This window comes from Ambystoma mexicanum, chromosome 1p (assembly GCF_040938575.1).
Source record: "Ambystoma mexicanum isolate Mex_15411 chromosome 1p, UKY_AmexF1_1, whole genome shotgun sequence".
Taxonomy (NCBI): Eukaryota; Metazoa; Chordata; class Amphibia; order Caudata; family Ambystomatidae; genus Ambystoma; species Ambystoma mexicanum.
Window position 1 is genome coordinate 170780616 of NC_090921.1, and position 20140 is coordinate 170800755.

A 20140-nucleotide genomic window follows, 5' to 3' on the forward strand; every position below is an offset into this window, starting at 1 on the left:
TCTCCTTCAGAACCTAGAGCTAAGTTTAAAATGGGTTTGATTAGTGCATTCGCAAATACTGCTACCTGGTCATCTTCCTGTATCTCGTCAAAGTGCTTGCATAATTCAAGAGGAAAACACATTTCAAGTTCTTGTTTCTATACATTACTAGTATTGTGCTCTCACACTGTCAATCAAATATAACTGTTTTGTTTCGGATATACATCCTACCATACAAGGTCTGCCGAGGTTTGGTGTATTACAAAACCGATTACCAACATTGTAAACCTGTTATTCCACTTATGCAGTGCTTCTGCATTGCCATTCTAGTGCTGCATCCTTACCCAAAATGTGAAAAGGAGAGTACTTGGAGTACTCTGCGTGCAAACCTGCCATGTCCATCACACATTCGAAGGATGGGTAGGTATTATACTCGCATCCAGAAAACAGAGATCAAGACTCCATCTTCCTCCTTGTACTCTTGTGAGGCACGTAGTACCACAGGAAGAAAGTACTATTATTACTGCTCGATCGGTAGACATGCACATGTATCCTTTAATGTGTATGAGTAACTAGGTGCAACATAATTATTAGAAAAACAATTCTGTTTTTCAGTTAAAGCATTTTTAATGGCTTACACAATACTCACATGGGGAATTGGATTTACATTTTTACTCTCAAGTTTACAAAATAGGTAGTAAAATAGTCCCACTCCAAAATCTTATCTGGAGCACTGTCTATATACCCAAGGAGTGATTTCAAGTATTTATTTTTGTAGCTAACTTTTAGGCCAGTCCTATCTGTCAGGGTTACAGTTCAAACTCTGCCCCTATAAAGAAGGACACCCCTAGGTCCTGAAAAAGAACTGAAGTGAAGCATGTGTTCAGTGTCATACCGTTGGAAGTTACTTTTGTGGTATTCTCAGATTCATTGAAAGAGATACAGCAATCCTTAGTGCTGGAATAACTAGGACACGGCTGCAATGAATAAATGGATAAGCACTAACAGATCATTAGCATATGGTGTCCATTTTCAATATGTTGCTTCATGTTCATTTGCCTCCCACACTGGTCACAGATCAGGCTGGATGTCAGATGTTAAATGGTGATACTGTTTACGGATGTTGAGAACACAGAAAAGAAGGAACTCCCACGAGAAGATGCATGTCTGAAAATAAAAACAAAACATCAGAATGGAAGAATCATTTGTGCAACACCACACCGTATTCATTTTTAATAGAATTTTTGAGTTATTGGGTGTAAAAGAGAGGCATTGTCCTTGCACCATTCCTGCACCCAATTCCATGAATCGGGCCCATAGTGGTTATAAATTGAGTGGCCGAAGGCAGACCTGTTGAAGGCATTTTTTTACACCAGCATTGCATTTACAGCTCGAATTAAGTCATTAAATCTCAGAAGAGTGCTTCAAAGAAATATTAGCAACCTTTCATGGTAACAGTTGATTAAAGCAAGCAGAAAGTGTTCCCATCAGGAGGTGTTTTCGGGTGGGGAGGGGCAGGAACTGGGTGGGAATGGCCATAGGGATTAGAATTCCATGGACTGTCAATGGGTGGGCAAATAACCAAACAACACCTACAAGTTGCGTGTCCCTCTTCACATGTCATTTCTATCTGTACTGTAATGCAATAGTTTCGGTTTATAGGTGGTGTAAACACCATCTAATAGCCCAAACTTAAAAGTCCATCACCAAACTAAGCAGAAGTGAAACAAACATGCACTGGAAAACATCATTCAACAACACTCTACCCAACATATATAGTGCCACTGCTTCTTCCAAAATGGCTGCTGGTATAACGGAGCTTTTTACAGATGCACTTACCCAGCATCATGGAGCAGCTGATCGGCATCTATCAGTAGCTAGATGGAAGGTAGCATGTATGTCAAGAGTTCTGGTAGCTCACTTTCGATGGGCCAAAAACGTTGGGCATTGTAATGAAAATAACCACACATTGCACGGCCTTAACAAGGCATGAATTAAGTACGAAACACGTGTCGGCGATTGTGCAATTTTCTACAAATACTTTTTTAAAAATAAAATAGTTTTAATTAATTTTTTAATAACTCAACCAACAAAAACCAAACATTAATTGCATCATCATATGATTCAAATTGCTTCATAATGTTCTCAATTTAACTCCCCAACCGCCCCCCATTTTCCTGTTTATCACCTAACTTTTATTGTCCTACCACACTGTTTCCCAGCTCCTTCTTGTGTGCCTTGAGCTGCGCCATCCGTTTCCTGTTGAGCAAACAATGTCTCAGTCAATGCAATGCATTGGTGGATGTCCGTTCCAGGTTCTTGACGTTGTACACCCAGCGCTTGTTCCCACACCCCCGTTTCTGCCGTAGCCCACTTTTTCAGGTCCTCCCACCATCTCTCAATGCTAGGCTATGCAGTGGCTTTCCATCGCATTGCTATGCTACATTTTGCTAGTATGTAGATGAGGTCCTTCATTTTTGCCATGGTTTTCTGTTTAGCATTTCTCTTAAATAGGCCAAACATGCAGGCCTCTGGGGATTGAATATCCAAAGAGATACCCCCTTGGGCTACTTTACATGCCACTCTCCCCCAGAAGGCCTGTATCACTCGACACCCCCAGGACATATGAATCAGTCCCACATTATCTTTGTTACATCTCGGACGCATCTGGCTATCGGCTCCCTTAAATTTTGCCATCGCTGCAGGTGTGAGGTACGCCCTTTGTTTAATATACAATTGTATTTGCTGCAGCTTCACATTCCTCAACACTTTTTTGTGATATATAGCAATCCGTTTCCATTCATTCTCTTCAAATAATCTCCCCAAGTCTTCCTCCCACCTCCTCTTACATTGCAGTTGTGTTTTCTGGAGGAGAAATCGGTCAGCGCTTCGTAGATTCTAGAAACAACGTGCCCCTCTCAGAGATGTTTATGAGCGTTTCCATATCTGCACTCCAAAGAATCTCATCTGTGACTGTTGGCCACCTGTCTTTTATTGCACACAGTACTGCCCTGTGTAATAGGAATTGGCCCTCTTTCATATTAGTGTTCTCCCTCAGCCCTGCGAAATCGAACCATCCCTCTTCGTTCCTCAAATCTCCTATAGTTGCTATCCTATTTGCCTCCCAATGTGTCCTCACTCTTTGCCTGTGTCAGTGCTTTTCGGACATCACTGCTGCCAATGTCCTCCGCCATACCTGTATCCCCAACTTGACTAAATAAGGGTGACTAACCCGCTCCTTCAGTGAAATCCAAATCAGATCCCTGAGGAATAGCCTTTGTAATGCCGGCTGCAAGAGAAATGTGTCCCCAGTGGGGTCGTCTGCCATCCAGTGCATCACGTACTGCAGTTGGCATGCCAGGAAGTATAGCTCAAAGTTCGGGATCTTGATTCCCACCTCTGCATTTTGCCACTGTAAAACAACAAATGTTTGTGGTTTGCCTTGTTGGTAACTGCCTTTTGCTGACCTTGCGGCACTTCCAAGATGGCCACCGGCTTTTCCTTGCTGCTGGTATGCCTTTATAGCATACTTCTGGCTTGCCATTGGCCACTGGAAGCTTTACCTTGTCCAACTGGGGTCTGACTGGATTTAGTCGGACCCCTCACTAAAGGCCCACTCCCAAGGCCCCTGTCTGCTCCCTGTCTGCTGTCTGGCCGGGTCTGTAGGATCGTTGAGGGTCCTCTCTTACACCCCCACACACATGGAAGCCAAGGAAATCACCTTGTCCCTGGGCCCACAGTGAGAAATGGTCCACTAAACTCTCTTCAGAAGGTCAGCTCCCGTTACTAGCTTCTGTAATCCTTCCCTCTACACTGGCTCTGGCTACCTCTCACTTTACCCAATCTGATCTTCATCTTATCTAGCCTTACCATTAACTGAATGTGACACCTGCCCTGTTTTAAAAGTCATATTTAGCCTGCCTAGTGTATTGCATTTCACCTGCCTTGTTTAAAACTCGATTTTAGCCTGACTAATGTGTTGAATTTCACCTGCCTTGTTTAAAAGCCGCATTTAGCCTGCCTAATGTGTTGCATTTCACTTGCTTTGTTTAAAAATCACATTTACCCTGCCTAGTGTGTTGCATTTCACCTGCCTTGCTTAAAAGTCGAATTTAGCCTTCCTGTCCCCCACCCCATGCTGTATGCCTGTGCCTGCATGCCTTCATCCAATAGGTAACGGTGCCCCTTGAGCCCATTTGTATTTACTGCATCTTTGTGCCACAGCCACCCTGCAACATGGGGTCAGGCTCCTCGAATGTGCCCATCTGATTTGACTTTACCGCAACTTGGTGCCGCAGCCACCCTGTAATTAAGCGCTAGGCTCCACAAATGTGCCCACCTGGACCTTAATGCACCCTGTGACATAGCCGCCTTGCAACATGGGGTGAGGCTACTCCACTGTGCCCACCTGAACTCGATTGCACTTGTGAGATGTAATTAACCTCTGTTTCTTCTTGCCTGTCACCTGTTACCACCTTTAACTTTACTTCTTTCTGTGTTGTAACTATTTCTTGTTCCCTCTTGCCCGTAACCATAAGCACTGTAACCAATCTCTTAAGCATAAGCGCCTAGATACCTCTGGGTTTGGTGTGAGATATATATATATATATATATATATATATATATATATATATATATATATATATATATATATATATATATATTCGAATTGTGAGAGCTGCACCTCAGTTTAGATTCATATGGCACTGGCAAGTAATTCATGAGTGCCCTTACTGTGGTTGCAAGGTTAATGCTCCCCAGTACATTAAGTGGAATTAGAAATCGAGGGGGGGGGCTCTCCTTAGGGGGTATTGCCTAATTAGGCCACGTCCCCTAAGGAGCGCTTTTCCCCCCTCGCCTAAGTTTTGGGGGTGCTGGTAATAGAAGTAGAGCTGGCGTGCACTGGAATTATTACCTTTGATGCGCCTAGAATGAAAGGTCACTCTGCTGCTGATGTCTCTGTACTCAGAAACGGGAGGAGGGCTGGACTGCACAGCTCTCCTTTTGTTTTCCAGTTAAGTCATCAAGCAGCATGAAGCACCTTGGCTTCATGCTGCTTGATGACTAGTTACTCGAAAACAAAAGGAGAGCTGTGCAGTCCAGCCCTCCTCCCGTTTCCGAGTACTGAGACATCAAGCAGCCTCTGTAGCCGAAGCCTGCACGGTTACACAAGCTGCTTGCAGGTGTCAGTACTTCCGAAGTGCTGACACCTGCAGGCAGCCTGTGTGACTGCAGCGCTTTGGCTACACAGGCTGTCTGATGGAGGGGTCAGTGTAGCTGGGGCTAGTCGGCTGTGGGCCCCGGCAGAGCCTTGCTCGGGAGGCATTTTTTAGAGACTGTCAAAGCAGAAACATGAGAAAAATTTCATTACCACCACAATTTTTTGGGCAGTGACAGAATTGCTGCCACATTTACTGCACTGCTTAACTATGAGTTTGGCTTTGAAGTGATGGATTTACCTCCAACATGATGCTAGAGGTAAATCCTCCAGGTTAATGCCAAAAATCGGCTGAATTATCGCAGCTGAATTACCGCTCATGGTAAATCCCCATTGACTCCAAAAATGGGGCTTAACACCAACATGACACCACTTATTTTCACGTGGTAAACCCATTCGACCAAGTGGTGGTAACGGTAAATAAGTTTGGCGATATTTCACAAGAATGACTGCCAAACTTGTAATATTGACTCTGGTGATAGGATGAGTTGGAAGCCGGGGGCCATTTATGAACAATACCACAACAGAGACAAACTTGTTGCACAATAATACACTATTATCTTTAAAAAACAGCTACAGCACCACAATGGGAAATATTCTTTGTACAAATGCAAACGAATTTCTTAGCATTCAATTTTGTATTAAAATATACCTATTAAAATATACATTGGGCCTCATTATGAGGTTGGCGGTAAGTGCTACCGGCGGGTTGCCGCCAACCCTGTAACACCATCACTGCCGCTTGGAACTGGGGACATGGAAACACCGGCACTGTCAGGCCTGCCGGGGGATCCGTGGCCCCTACCGGCATCTTTGTAGTATGCAGTCCGGAAAAGGTGCCGGTACGTTGCTACCGATACCCATATTTCCGGACCTCTACTGATACCCTTATTTCTGGACCGCCACACTTGTAATGAGGCCCCTTGTGATCAATAAAACATTGTTTTATACCTGCCAGACATGTCTGCATCATATATCACCCCATCAAAGGGATATGCAGAATACTAATGTTTAAAATCCTGCTTGCTTCATCCAGGAAGGCGGAAGCTCCTCTCAGGGTCCATAGAGGCAAACACACTATATGCCGACTGCACTCCATGGAGAGCAGAAGTCATGCACTGCCCATGCCCTTTGGAAGCAAATTGTGTGGAAGGACCACCTCATCCATCGATGGAAAGACCAATTCTTGGCCACAATGTCCTGCAGCGAGTCCAGTGTTTGCACACTGCCAGATCCTTGCTCACCTGCTGGTGGAAGCAAACAGGACTTCTTATGAGGCGCAAGTAATTGTTCCATGGCCTTCAGCTTGTTCCCCAACGTTGGTGTATTTGATGAAAGGCATAAGAAGTAAACACATTCTAATTCACCCATTTCATGCGCAATATTTGGCAGTTGCCATCCCAACCAAATATCCTGCTTCTCAGCACCCCTTATCTGTTCGCTCCTGGTAGCAATGCCTTGTTCCATTTTTCAGAGGACTTCATCACATGTCGATGACCTTTTAACTTAATTTAATACTTTACCACCAATTAGTAATGTTTTGTTTCGCATCTAGGCATTGAACACACCTCTTGCTGAGTTTATTTCTCCTCAGAGAAAGAGAATAGAATCCTTTCTCGATGAACATCGATTTATTTGGTTTTATTCTGGTTAAGATTTTTATATGGTGCGAAAAAGGCATTAACCCCTACGCTGGCTTCCTCGCTATGTGGAAGATGGGTCATCCTATTTTATTTTATTTTTTATTGATTTAGCTAAATACAATTAACTTTACAACATGTTATTCTGACAAAAATTATGCCACTAAAAATATAAATAAAAGAAAAAATGAATTTACATTTCGTTCACAAAACCATCTTGTATTAGTCAAATTGACCCAGTGATAAATTGCAGAATAAAAGTTAATAACTTGATATCTTTGACAAACTGTCCCAGGATATTTACTGCTTTGATAATTGTAACCTTTGACCTCCGTTTTGAAAAAACAGAAACAATACTGTGTTTGAGTTTCCAAAATCATTCAAAGGTTTTCAAGAAAATCCAATTCAGAGATGACTACTTTGTGTAAATATCAGTGCAAGAATCAGTCATGCAATGAAGTCCTTATGTGAACAGTTTTATGACCAGTTATCAACTCAAGTCTGCTAATGTACTTCTGATTTACAATCAAATACAACGTTTAAGATCTTCATCAACTCCTTTTCTAAACAATCAACAGGTAAGAGTGAAGGGTTGATGATTTTTAACGTAATTACTGTTGTACAATAGTGTTAAAAAACTCAAGACTTGTATGACGTATGACTAGCTATCAGACAGATCTATTTTTACTTTTTCGTCCCGCATAGCAGTTCTCACACTGATTGAGTGTTAGATGTTACTTTGCACCTTTTAACATAACTGTAAGGCACCCAGGAAAGCAATTGCAGCGATTCTTACGGAAGTGTAACGAGTGCAGAAAATAAGTTGCCAAAGTATGTCGGAATTAACCATTTTAAAATGTTTAAACTGTTAAAATAAAATAAAAACGCTTCTCATTTAACATTGGACATTCCACAAGTAAATGACGTAAAGTTTCTACTTGGTCAAGTTTTCTAGAGAACCGACAAATATGTTCTCTTTTATTAATTATGGTTCGTCTTGCTATGACATCATTTGTAGGCCATAGATTAAATCTTATGCAGATCTATGTGCGGGTGATGGGCATTTCATCATGCGTAGTTCAATTGGACGGTATTTTTTATCATCAAAGGGGTTATTCCTGAAATCTTTATAGGCTTGGCATTGAGCACGTGTTTTGATCCAGTCATTTTGAAGAAGTTTCAATTTGGCAGGGGTCTGATTTTCTAGCAACGTTTCCAGTGAAATTTCCGCCAGTGCATTTACAACGGTATTTTTCCATTTAGTAATAAAGGATGAGCTTAGAGGAAAACACATACACTGATAATACACGGAGTAGCATATCTGACGTTGGCGCCAAGATGCATTTTCTAAAAAGGGCACACAGCTTCCATAGGTACATTCCATGCAAGGAGATTAGGCGCAGTTCATATCTGATCCAGGCCAATGGTACACATTGAGGAAGGTTGAGGACACGCCTCCAAAATTTCCCTTCAAATTTTTGACAAAAGATTTCAGGAAAGATCTCCTTTGATTCCGAGCCGAACAGGATTCTGGGTGTTACCTTTTGGTTGTAATAGGTTAACGCTGGGATGACGGAGAATTTGCCATATTTGGCGATTATAATGGTAGTTTGAGAAATTGCTGTGGAAAGCATTCTTTCTAAACTGCGTAAGTAGGTCTTGTCATGATCTTGGTCATTGATGTTAATACCTAAATATGAATAATGGTGTACCAGTTCAAGGTCAATGGGTCTCATTAGGAGTTTGGAGGTAGGCATGCCGTTTTTAGCGGCATGGCTACCCCAAACCGGGTACCGGGTCCGGGTCCTGAAAAAAGGGAATTACTGGGCCATTCCGACTATTGCGGGCCCGGTAATTCCCTTTTCTCTGGACCCGGACCCGGTACATCCACATTCCTATTCCAGCCCCCATAGGGCTCAATGGGAATGGGGAGGATGCTAACAACGGACCCGTTAATGAAGGGTCTGTTGTTAGCATCCTGGTCTGCTTGCGGGTGCCGGTATGCACGTCTGGCCAGACCACACGTGCAGTCTGGCACCCGTGAGCTGACCTCGTAATGAGGCGGTAGAGTAATAACGGCGCCGGCAGCAGGGACGTCATTTCACCAAAATGCCTGGGGTAGCGGAAGTGACATTGCACGACGCTTGACCCCTGATGACATCGCAGGAAGTGATGTCATTTGACACCACCCCGAAGTGATATCGCGGGTAGCGATGGAATACGACCTTTCACCCGTTGACAAAACAGGAAGTGGCATCACATAGCATTGTACACTAGAAAAATATGGTTACAATATCACTATAATTTGATGTACATTTCATACAAGAATGGATCGCCATATGTATCGTTAAGATCAGTGTGTATAGGCCCATATTACCAAATTACTGTTAATGCAAGCAGACGTCCATGACCAAATGATAATGATGTATTATTATATAGCACTTACGCTTAAGCGCTTTATATAGAAAAAATATATACCCAATATCACCCAACCTGTATTGGTACTCATTTATCGACCTCAGAAGGATGAAAGGCTGAGTTGAGGTGTTTAAGAACAGACTAAATCAGTCACTCACCCACTGAAGTGTGCCTGAAATAAACCTTTAATGAGTCTAGCAATCACATGGTGCTGGCCACAGCCCAGGAGCTTGCATTATTAAAAAAAAAACGTTTTTTTGTTTTGTTTTAGAGGTCGCAAGGGAGACCTCAGAGGTTGCACTGGCAGCCCCTAAATGGCGTCCCTGTCCGGCAGCTCTATCTGTGCCATTATCACTCTACCACCTGGGTCGTAATGAGGCCCAATGTCTTGCAAAGTCCACTTAAACAGTTTCTTTGCTTGTTGGGGACGACCACAGCACATGACCTTGGTTTTATCAAGATTAATGGAAAGTTGATTTTTCTCTACGTAAGATGCAAGAGCATCAAGTAACCTCTGCAGTCCTTTTGGGGTTTTAGATAGTAAGACCAGATCGCCAGCATATAATAATGATGGAATCTGATATGACCCCATTTTTGGTGCATCTGTAATAACGTTTGAAAAATGGTTCTTTGGGTCAGAAATGAAGAAATTAAAGACGGCTGAAGCAAGGATACATCCTTGCTTCAGACCTCGATATGTGGGAATGGGCGCAGATAGAAAACCCTCAAGTGTCCGTCTTATCTGAAGCGTGGTGTTGGTGTACAATGAATCGATAAGGGATCTTATAGTAGCAGGACATTGTGCTTTGCCTAGCTTATCCATCTGTAGCTCTCTAGAGACAGAATCGAATGCCGCTCGAAAGTCAACAAATGCTAGATGTAGTGGCTGTTTTATGGAACACAGATGTGTTTAAATGGCAGTGATAGTAAGTTAATTGCTGTCCCAAGACCCGCCACAATATGGGTCACGAATCTGCATTTTGGTGGTCCATTGGTTGAAATCCCTTCAAATGAACCGGGCAAAGATTTTTCCAGGCATGTCAAGAAACGCGATAGGCCTGTAATTTGTCAGAAGGGCGCAATCACCTTTTCTGAAGATAGATTATGGATTGTCGCCATGAGTTAGGAATGGAGTTGGTCTTTAAAATGTTGGTGAAGATATTATAAAGAATGACTGCCCATGCCTTTGATTGGGTTATGCTATGGGTGTTAGAAAATGCCGTAGTGGAGATGGCGGGTGGGGATGGTGAGGACATATTCACTGCTGGCCTGGGTGGGAGGATGCCGGAGGACCTATATCGGTCACTTTCCTCAGACGGAGGAGGAGGAGGAGAAGCAGGGGTGCAGAGGAGTTTGTGTCGTTGAGTGTCACAACTAAACGGCAGATGCAGATAATCACAAGGCACAAGTGACGAAGGAAAAGATTGAATGGTCTGAAACCATGGATGAAGGATTTGCTGAACTAAAAAGAGCCGTATGCATGGCACCAGTTTTAGGGATTCCTATTTATGCATGGGAATTCTACTGTTCTCACACACGAATGGCGGCGTTATGATGCCAGTACTCGCACAGAGAACCACGTTTGGGTACAAGCCCCTAGCATATTCTAGTGGGATTTTGGGCCCAGTGATGAGAGGCCATTTCCCATGCGAACAATGTTTAGCTGCCGCAGCGTTCGCCATTGAGAAAGCTACTACCATTGTAATGTGATGGTCAATGACGTTGTACGTTGAGCACTCGCTATTTGCTATTCTAGAGAAACCGAAGGGCACACTGACATCTCAGAGAGCTTCTGCCTATGAAGTGATCATATCAAATCCATCGATTAAAACAGTCTGATGCAAAATGGTGAACCCAGCTATGTTCATAGCAGAGCCAGTCACTGAAGGAGAGCCAATACATGACTGCGCAAATTATGACGAATTCTATGATGAGATTCCCAGAGTGAAAGAAAATGCATTGGCAGCAGGAGAAATTGTCTTCATTCATGGTTCTTCGAGAATCAATCAAAATGATGGGCAAAGATACACAGGCATCGCTGTGATGAAGCACACAGCAAATGGAGAATTTCGAGTACTTCTTAGTGTACGAATACCATCTCATTATTCGGCGCAAGCTGCAGAATTATTAGCGTTGATACTCGCAATTGAGAATCACGCAAACCAGGAAGTAACAGTGTACAGTGATTCTGCCTATGTGACATCAACAGTACACACAGGCTTAGTGCGCTGGAAAAGGAGGGGCTACCTCCGAGCGGATGGCACGCCAGTACAGCATGCAGCACTATTGGATAGAATGATTGAAGCACTAAAGCTCCCAGTGGGCATAGCGGTTGTCAAATGCTCTGCTCACATGAAGCGGACAGATTTTATCTCACAAGGAAATCAAGATGCATACACAGAAGCCAAGCGTATGGCATCCAAGAATGAGACAATCATGGATGTGGAAGTTGTTAACACGAATGTGAATATGATTGTCGCACGAAGTGAACCCAAAAGCTATAATAGTATGAGACAAATGCAGTTAATAGAACTCCAAGGGGAGGCACCACAGGAGGAGAAGAACTTATGGAAACAGCGAGGGTGTTCTTTAAAACCCTCCCAAAGCTTGTGGCGACAAGACAGCACTGGTAAACCAGTAATGCCTATAGCCCTGTTACAAATAGCACTGGAGCAGTTACACTATCCAGCACACATGACAAAAGAGAATCTAGCGGCAACACTCTCAGAAGACTGGTTCATACCGAATTTAGCAGAGCATGTTGCATTTTTAATGGTGAACTGTATAATTTGCCAACAGTTCACAGCTGGGCACACACTAAAAGTAAATAGAGGAGTTATCCCAAGGCCCAATGGGCCTTTTCAGCACTTGCATGTTGATTACGCCAATATGATTCAAGTATGTAACGGGTACAGGTATTTAATTGTTGTGGTGTGTCCATTCTCTAGATGGATAGAAGCAGGTCCATGTACACACCCAGACTCTAACTGTGCGGACAAATTCCTAGTGAGAGAGGTATTCCCCAGGTGGGGGGTATGCAAAGTCATGATAATGGGACTCACTTTGTAAATGAAGTTTTTGAGCAGATTAGCTTGTTGCTTGGTATAAAGCACAAGTTCTCGTCGGCGTATCATCCGCAAGGTAATGGGATATGTTAGAAGCTCAACGGCTTATTAAAGGAAAGGATAGCCAAGTTGAAGCTTACTCTAAGAAAGGGATGGTTGCTCTGCCTTCCTTTGGCACTGAATGCACTCCGGAATCAACCCGGTTCCGACCATCATCTTACACTGCACGAAATAGCCACAGGGAGAAGAATGCGCACTCCACTGACACCCCGAAACAGAGCTAGATGTGATGCCCAGTCAACAGGAGAAATCTTAGGGTCTGAAATGCAGGATTACTTGAATTGCATGACATCTTGCTTTACTGTAAATTCAGGCCAGCTGCACCTGCAGCTGCAGCGATGGCGAAAAGGGTGCAGGGCAGCACGGAACACAGAAGGAGATCTTACTGCAGACGCAGCTCAAGGATTACGTGTACCATCCATCTTCCCTGGATATACTGTCCTGGTTAAGACCCACACGAGGAAAAAGTGGGACGAGCCAAGGTTTAACGGTCCCTTTACAGTGGAAGACTGCACTCCCTCTGCAGTAAAGCTACAAGGAAGAAGAGCTTGGATCTTGTTGGGAGACATCAAGCCATACATCGGAGAAGACCCCCAGCCTGCACCCCAGCGCGAAGAGACTACAGACGACGGGGAAGAACCACAGCACGTGCAGACGAGATCCATGACGAGGAAGGACGCATGAGCAGCAGCAAAGCAAGCACAAAGAATGTTTGTGCAACAGTTGTGGTTTCATTTTGGACATTTCTCTGAGCAAAAAAGGGGAATAAGGACATATAAAATGGACACTCTGTGCATCCTAGTTGCAGGGTGAAGAAGAAAATTGCATTCATTAAGCCACAACCTAGTCTGTTGACTTTGAACTTTACTGAGGCACACTGAAGCCTTGATTATAAAAGGATATGCCAAATTTCTATCGAGGACACATAAATTGGAAGAAAATATAGTATCCAGATTCCTTCCACACAGAGACCTTGTTCGGACTCACTCATGGTGTCCCACAGTAGTGACATCACTAGGGACATTTTGAGATATTTCGAGCTAGTACTGAGCTAGTACTGAGATCATACCCATCAGTGGTTGGGAGGCTCACCAGTGTCACTAACCTTCTCGAGATCCTGAAAACAAAAAGATAAAGATATAAGGAGGCTGCTTACAGTTATTGCTGAGCAGTTCCTCCTACTTCTGGAATACAGCGAGATAAAAGCAAATGTCCCAAGCGGACGAAGAAGCGAATACACTCATCAATGTGATATTTTTTCATCTAATTGAAGAGCACCCAACTTTTGTCGGAAGACACACTGATGTATTATCATTTCTTCGAAGATCCAGCAAACATTTGGGAAACAACATCTGGTACCAGCACATGAAAGAAGTGGGAAGATGGAGTTCAGAAGGGGAATGCTTTGTTTGTGCACTCCTACCGTATAGCATGGGGAAGTCCAAGATCTTCGTAGCTGTAGAAGATGATGTCCAGACGGCACAATGTCTCTCGCACGTAGCTATGTCAAAGACCAAAGGCCAGTTCATGGGAAGTGATGCTTCATTGAAATGGGCAACCGAAGCAACTGATGAAGATGATTATGTCCAGGATATAAAGACAAGAAACAGAGCTCACACTAAGAATCATTTGATCAGGTACGAGAAACCTGGAGTGAAAGGAGCTGAAATTAGATGGGAAGTGAACAAGAAGCTAAATGTCCAACGGAAAACTCAAGAAGACGCTTGTGAATGGAAGACAGAGGCCAAATGCTAGTTTGGGGATAGTGCTTTCACCAGATGGATGGGAAAAAGGGGTAGTGATTTGCAGGGCATGGATGGTCCTCGGAGCCTGCAAGGAAGCAATTGAAAATTCACAAAGGATATGCAAGCCATTATGGCCAAAGCTTGCAAAACTATTGACTTCGGTCAAAGACAGAGGGGGATCCTTGCAGATAGTGCCATTGAAGAATCTGAAACTATGCTTCAGGAATAATGGCACAAGGAAGATAGGAGAGAATCAAAACTGTGGACAAATTTTTGATGCTCCAGGGATGGTGCATGGAAGTGCAGTACTAATGGATCATTATTGGGCATGTGGATCAAATGCATACATCAGGATGCCGAAAAACTGGGAAGGTATATGCACACTAGTGAATGTCCACGTTCCAGCTTTGGTGAAGAGCGACCTGAATATTGACAGTTTTCCGAAAGCAGATGCTCACCTGAGGAAAAAGAGATCTGTGGAGCTGCTGAATAGAATGAAGAGAGAGAATTACTTTTCTGCCAAATCAGAAGAAGCCTTCCATGCGATCACATATGAACACAGGCTGTTTAGCCTCACCTCAACAGTGTGCACGACAATCTTCATGCCAAGATTTAAAGTTGGAGCAAATACTAAATGGTTGCAGATAACCAGATGGGAGTTACTGCAGACCATCAACACAACCATAAAAGGATTCAACGCCATAAAGGAAGAGTTAAGGGCAGTTCGATTGATGACTCTCCAGAACAGATATGTCCTTGACATGATCACAGCTATGGATAGAGGAGTTTGTGCAAAAATCGGAGAATCATATTGCACATTTATACCATCTCACGATTAAGATAATTGAACTCTAACAGAAGCCAAAGGTATGCTGATGAAACTACAGAACCAAATGATTGATGAAACTGACGAAGTTGATGATGACAGGTGGTTTCGATCCCTATTATCATGGGTTCCACAATGGATGGCAGATGCATTCAAGTTCCTAGGAGCCCTGTTAGTGATGATATTGCTAGGAGTCTGTGTCATCAAGATAATAATCTCTCAGTGCCAGAAAACTGCAAAAAAAGCCATTGGGATGAAGATCATGATTGATATCAAGCCAGGTTGGAAGCCCAAAGACCTGACTGATGAAGAAATAAGAGACTTTGTGAAGGCCAGCATTCACGCACCAGATGGAACAAAGTTTCAATATCCTAAGAAGCAAAGAAATTATGTGGAAAGATGGGTTTACTGCAGCCCAAATGGACAGTGTCAACTAATGAAGTGGAACAATGACGAGCATGTGAGAACAGCAGGAAGCCTGAGAGGAGTGATAAAGATATGGAACCCGAAGAGACATTTCTTCAGACCATCATGTACAGACCCATAAGATGAATAAAGAATGGACTCAACCAATGAAGCACAAGAGAAACTGGAAGAACTGAAGAAAGAAGGGAAAGTGGTCGATGATTCGCCCAGAGGGGGGAGTGTAGAGGAGGTCCCAAATACAGCCCGCACTCCAACCATCCATTTTGAAGTACCAGGAATGTTCACACCCGAGATATGTGACATATGATGAGCAAATAAACCAGCAGAGAGCCACAGTGGGGCTCTGTCCAGTACCTATCAGAAGAACAGCACCTATTGAAGTTCCAGTACCAAGGAAATCATAGAGAGTAAGGTATCCATTAAGGAAGCCATATCAACCAATAAAACGAAATGAAGATCCTCCGAGTGCAGTCCCAGAAGAAACCAAAATGGTCTTAATGAAAGACGAATGGTGACATCACGAGAACCCGGACTGACCCACATATATAAGAAATGACGACCTGGGATTGACGTAAAGAGACGAAACGCCATGAGACAAGGATATTGTGAATCTAAAGTGAAAGGACAATGTCAAATGTAAGAAGCTTCAGCCACGAGCAAAATGAAGATATTCAACTAAGGTTACACATGTACATATGCTTGGAACCACAAGAAAGCTAGGAAAATCGTGCAGCTTGCTATGCTTAGTAGTTGGATAATGCGGCAAGCGCCACTATACATAATCTACCTCAAAGAAGTTACTTATATGAGTATACTTCCACTTTGCACAAGAAGCAGAAACAGCCAAGAGGTTACTAAAAGGCCACATGAGAAGAGTTTCATGTTTGGTGAAATCGAGACTACAGCGGCAGAAACGGAACTCAGCAGAGGCACACCGTGCCTGGAGAACCAAGATCGAACCAAGGTCGTATCTGTCAAGATGGACGGACAGTGGCCACAATTCATCGAAGCAAAGAACAGAATACACTGCTCTGAAGAGCCAAGATAAGAAGCCGGGATGGGTGAAATGAAAGTCAAACACACAAATTGTACAAAGAGGCAGATTCACGGTGTCTGAACCACGTGACTAGCCGAGCGAGCAGAAGTAAGCCTTTCACACCTACGCATGGAGCCTTATCTTACCCATCCTCCTTAAACTTTCTCAGACAAAGAGGCAGACACAAGGCCAAACTACAAGGCAGTAATTGACACACAGCCACTAAGGTGAAATAAATTACTCCCTGCACCTAGCCTCATTATTCTGCTTGCTGCTAAGCGAAGTGGAAAAGTACGGGTGGGGTTGGTGCCAACCCAATCACAAGGGACCAAGTAATCTAGGGTCCTATAGTTAGTAGAACCAATGAGACGTCGTACTTTTAGTGACATCTACAGTAGCTAGTTTGAAGGTAGGGCTGAGATGCCCCACCTGACAGTGTTTACCCAATCCCCTTACTCCGTTACCATATACAGATATAGTACCTATAGTAAAGTTACCTTTCCTGAACCAATAGAATTGTATGGCAACTTTTAAGCGTTACACGTCAATGATGAGTTTTCAGTATAAATGTTATGAGTTTTATGAAGTTCTTTGGAGTTGTGAAGTGAGAAGGAAGATCACGCATCCGCTGATGTTCTTGAGACTCCCCGTTTTTTGTACTTCTGCCAAACCGTCGAGTTGTCATTTTGATTTGGTGTTGGAGTATTGAATCTGCACCCCCATCCATCTCACGGGTGCTGATATCTTGTCTTAAAGTGCTCTGAGCAAACCCCGACTCTATGGGTCAGTTGGGGGTCCCGGAGCACAATTGTCATTCGCCAACTGGATCACTTCCCACCGAACAATCTGCAACCACTTTGCATTTGCTGCAGCCTGGATCCCTGGTGTTAAGAGAGAAGTGAAGAACACCTCTGTCTTGGTCTACCACCAACATTTGTCGAATCATCTGTCGGAAGAGCCATGCAAGCAGCTTGAATGACTCTTCCGACAGATAATTCGATCTCTTGAAACTGATTTTATCTGAGTGTTGAACGTTTACTGGAGTTTCACATGCTTCAATCCATGTTAGTTTAGGTATATATGCAGTCCATATCGCGAAAGAGTTCTTATTAATATTCCATATAACTATTTCTCCAAACCCTGCCAACCCCCTGCTGCACAACTCACCACTGACTTCTCCCATCTGTTCGACATGAACAACACTCCATCCAATTTTAACATGGGCCATGGTTTACATTGTTGGGTCTGTCTACCACTCTGCCATCTGCTCACTCTGACTTCTCTCACCCCTTGTTTCCATCTCCTCTTCTCTCACCTCTCTAGGTTGGCTCTCTTTTTCACTCCCATCTCAAATTCAAGTTCCTCTGTCTTGTTTTCAAATCCCTCTATGGTCTTGCCCCCCCTACCTCTCCTCCCTTCTTACTTTCTATACCCCTTCTCGTTCTCTCCGCTCTGCTAATCTTTTCCTACTCTCTCCTCCTCCACCACCCTGCGCCCCTTTCCGCTTCCTCTCTTTCCAACTCCTCCCTCCACATCTGCTCTTCTCCCTCCTACCCTTCCTTTCGCTCTTCTCTAAAATCTTATCTTTTTCACTCCCCTCCCTAACACCCTTTGCTTCCTCTCCTTCTCCCACCCCTCATTCCTCACCTCTTACTCCTGCTCTTCCTTCCCCTCTCCATCCTCTCTACCTCCTTCTTCCCGACCCCCTGCTCTCATCTATTCTTACTCTTTCCTCTCTTCTTCCTCACACCTTCTTGCCTTCCCTCTTACTTTTGCTCTTACCTCCGCTAATACCTACCATTCCCTCGCACACCTATGCCCCTCCCTACTCCCTCCTCACCTCAGCAATATTGTAAATTGTTCCTTATACTGTTTTCGAGTTGTGATTCAATTGTCATCTTATGCTTGTTGTATTTTTGCTTGTTCTTATGTAAAGCACTTTGGATTAAAGGGCTATATAAATTCAATAAAATACAAATACAAATAAATCAGTTGGAGACTGTGTAGCCCTCTTTTTTGCCACAGCAATTTCTCACTTTGCAGCACCTGACCTAATTTCAGTAACAAAAGTGCAGTACATGGAACCTGCAACTGCAGCTGCATGTTTACAAACGCTGGATGCTCAGGAACATGTGGTATTAGTAAATACGTGGCCTGTATCGCTGCCGTGTCTGCTGCTTCGTTTCCGAGGGCTGACGAAGTTTACACCACTTGTGTGGGCGGCACACTTGATGACTGGGTGAGCGTAGTCTGTGAGAGGGCATGCATTAATCGATCTATCATGGATGCATGCTGCACCAGAGACACATCTGCTCTACAAAATCCTTGTATCATCCATTTATTTCGACAACCCTGAATGAATAGTTGTCATAACATAGGCCGAGTCAGAATAAATTGTTACTCAGCACCCCTCAAGTGCTTCAATAAGGGCAATCAAGTCCGCTGCCTGTGCTGAATAAAGACCTGGTAGTCTCTGCTGCACAAAGACCTCATATTCCCAGCCAACTAGTCACACCACTGCTGCCCCAGTATGTAACTGACCTGTCTTTTGATCAATAGTTGAGGACTCATCAACAAAGAATACTTCTCTGTCATCTAAAGCATAGTCACGTGCCTTGGGAATGTCAGTCTCGGGACCCTCGTATGTAACACAGTCATGCACCTCATCATCGTCAGTAATGTGTTCAGTCAAGAAAGTGTCTGGATTCACTGTTTTACAACGAACAATATGACTAGATGATTTGAGAGAATCCCTTCATATGCGGAAGCCCTTTGCGTGGTCAATGTGGATTTGGACCTTTCTAGTATTGAAAAGACAGCGTGCTCAATGTACAGCGTCAATGAACACCCCACAATGATAGTAGCAGATTTCTCAATGGCAAAGAGTCCACCTTGCCACTGTAATAGGCTATGGGTTTGTGATCCATCATGATGTGTTGTGCCAGTACTACGGTCATCATCCGGCCATTAGAATGTGAAAAAAGATAGAACTCTTTAGTATAATCAGGAGTTGACAGTACTGGAGCAGTGGAGATAACATTTTTCCGTTCCTGGAACTTGGTAAGCATTTCTTCAGTTCAAATAATGGTATTTTTCATCCGTTGTGCTACCTTAAGCACTGGAGAAATTGGTTAGTATATGACGTGTAGTCAAAGATCCATGCTCTACAGTAATATTCACAGACTGAGAAATGTCTGCATGTCCTTAACCGTCACCGGCTGAGGGGTAGCGTGCACTGCTGCTGCGTGTTCTGGAGTCACTCTTTTACCGTTCACTGAAATCAATTAACCCAAAAACAACACCTCTTGTGACAGTATTGCAATTTTGTTCTGTCCACCTTGTACCCTTTGTCAGCCAACAATTGTAACAAGTGTAGGAAAGGCATGGCATCACCAGTATTGACACTGACACAATGGATACAATTTGTAAAACCTTTATTGATAATGTTGGGGTTTGAGAGATTCCTATTCTGCCCTATAACTAAGATGGAAGTAGTCTCAACCAACAAACGATAAACAAAATAGTCTGTAAGGAACTCATGGTGGCAAGAGTAAAGACAGACACAAGTGATCACAGCTCAAGGGTGTTTATTGAACTGTAAATGCAGCTAAACTAAACCTAAATCTAAGATGGGAGCAAGCGTCAACCATCAAATGAAAAATATGGCAGTCCTTGTGGCGTCGTGTCAAACTAAAAATGCCTATACTAAAAAAAAACGACTGCCAAT

The 20140-nt window shown here is 43.5% G+C and overlaps 1 long non-coding RNA gene across 1 annotated transcript in view; it reads right to left on the reverse strand.

Moving 5' to 3' along the window:
* Positions 1-621: 621 nt before the first annotated feature.
* Positions 622-20140, reverse strand: part of LOC138567660 (uncharacterized) — a 176326-nt gene continuing 156807 nt past the window's right edge. Inside the window, exon 3 of the long non-coding RNA XR_011302274.1 lies at positions 622-1146. This is a non-coding gene — a long non-coding RNA (uncharacterized lncRNA). The remainder of the gene's footprint in view (positions 1147-20140) is intronic.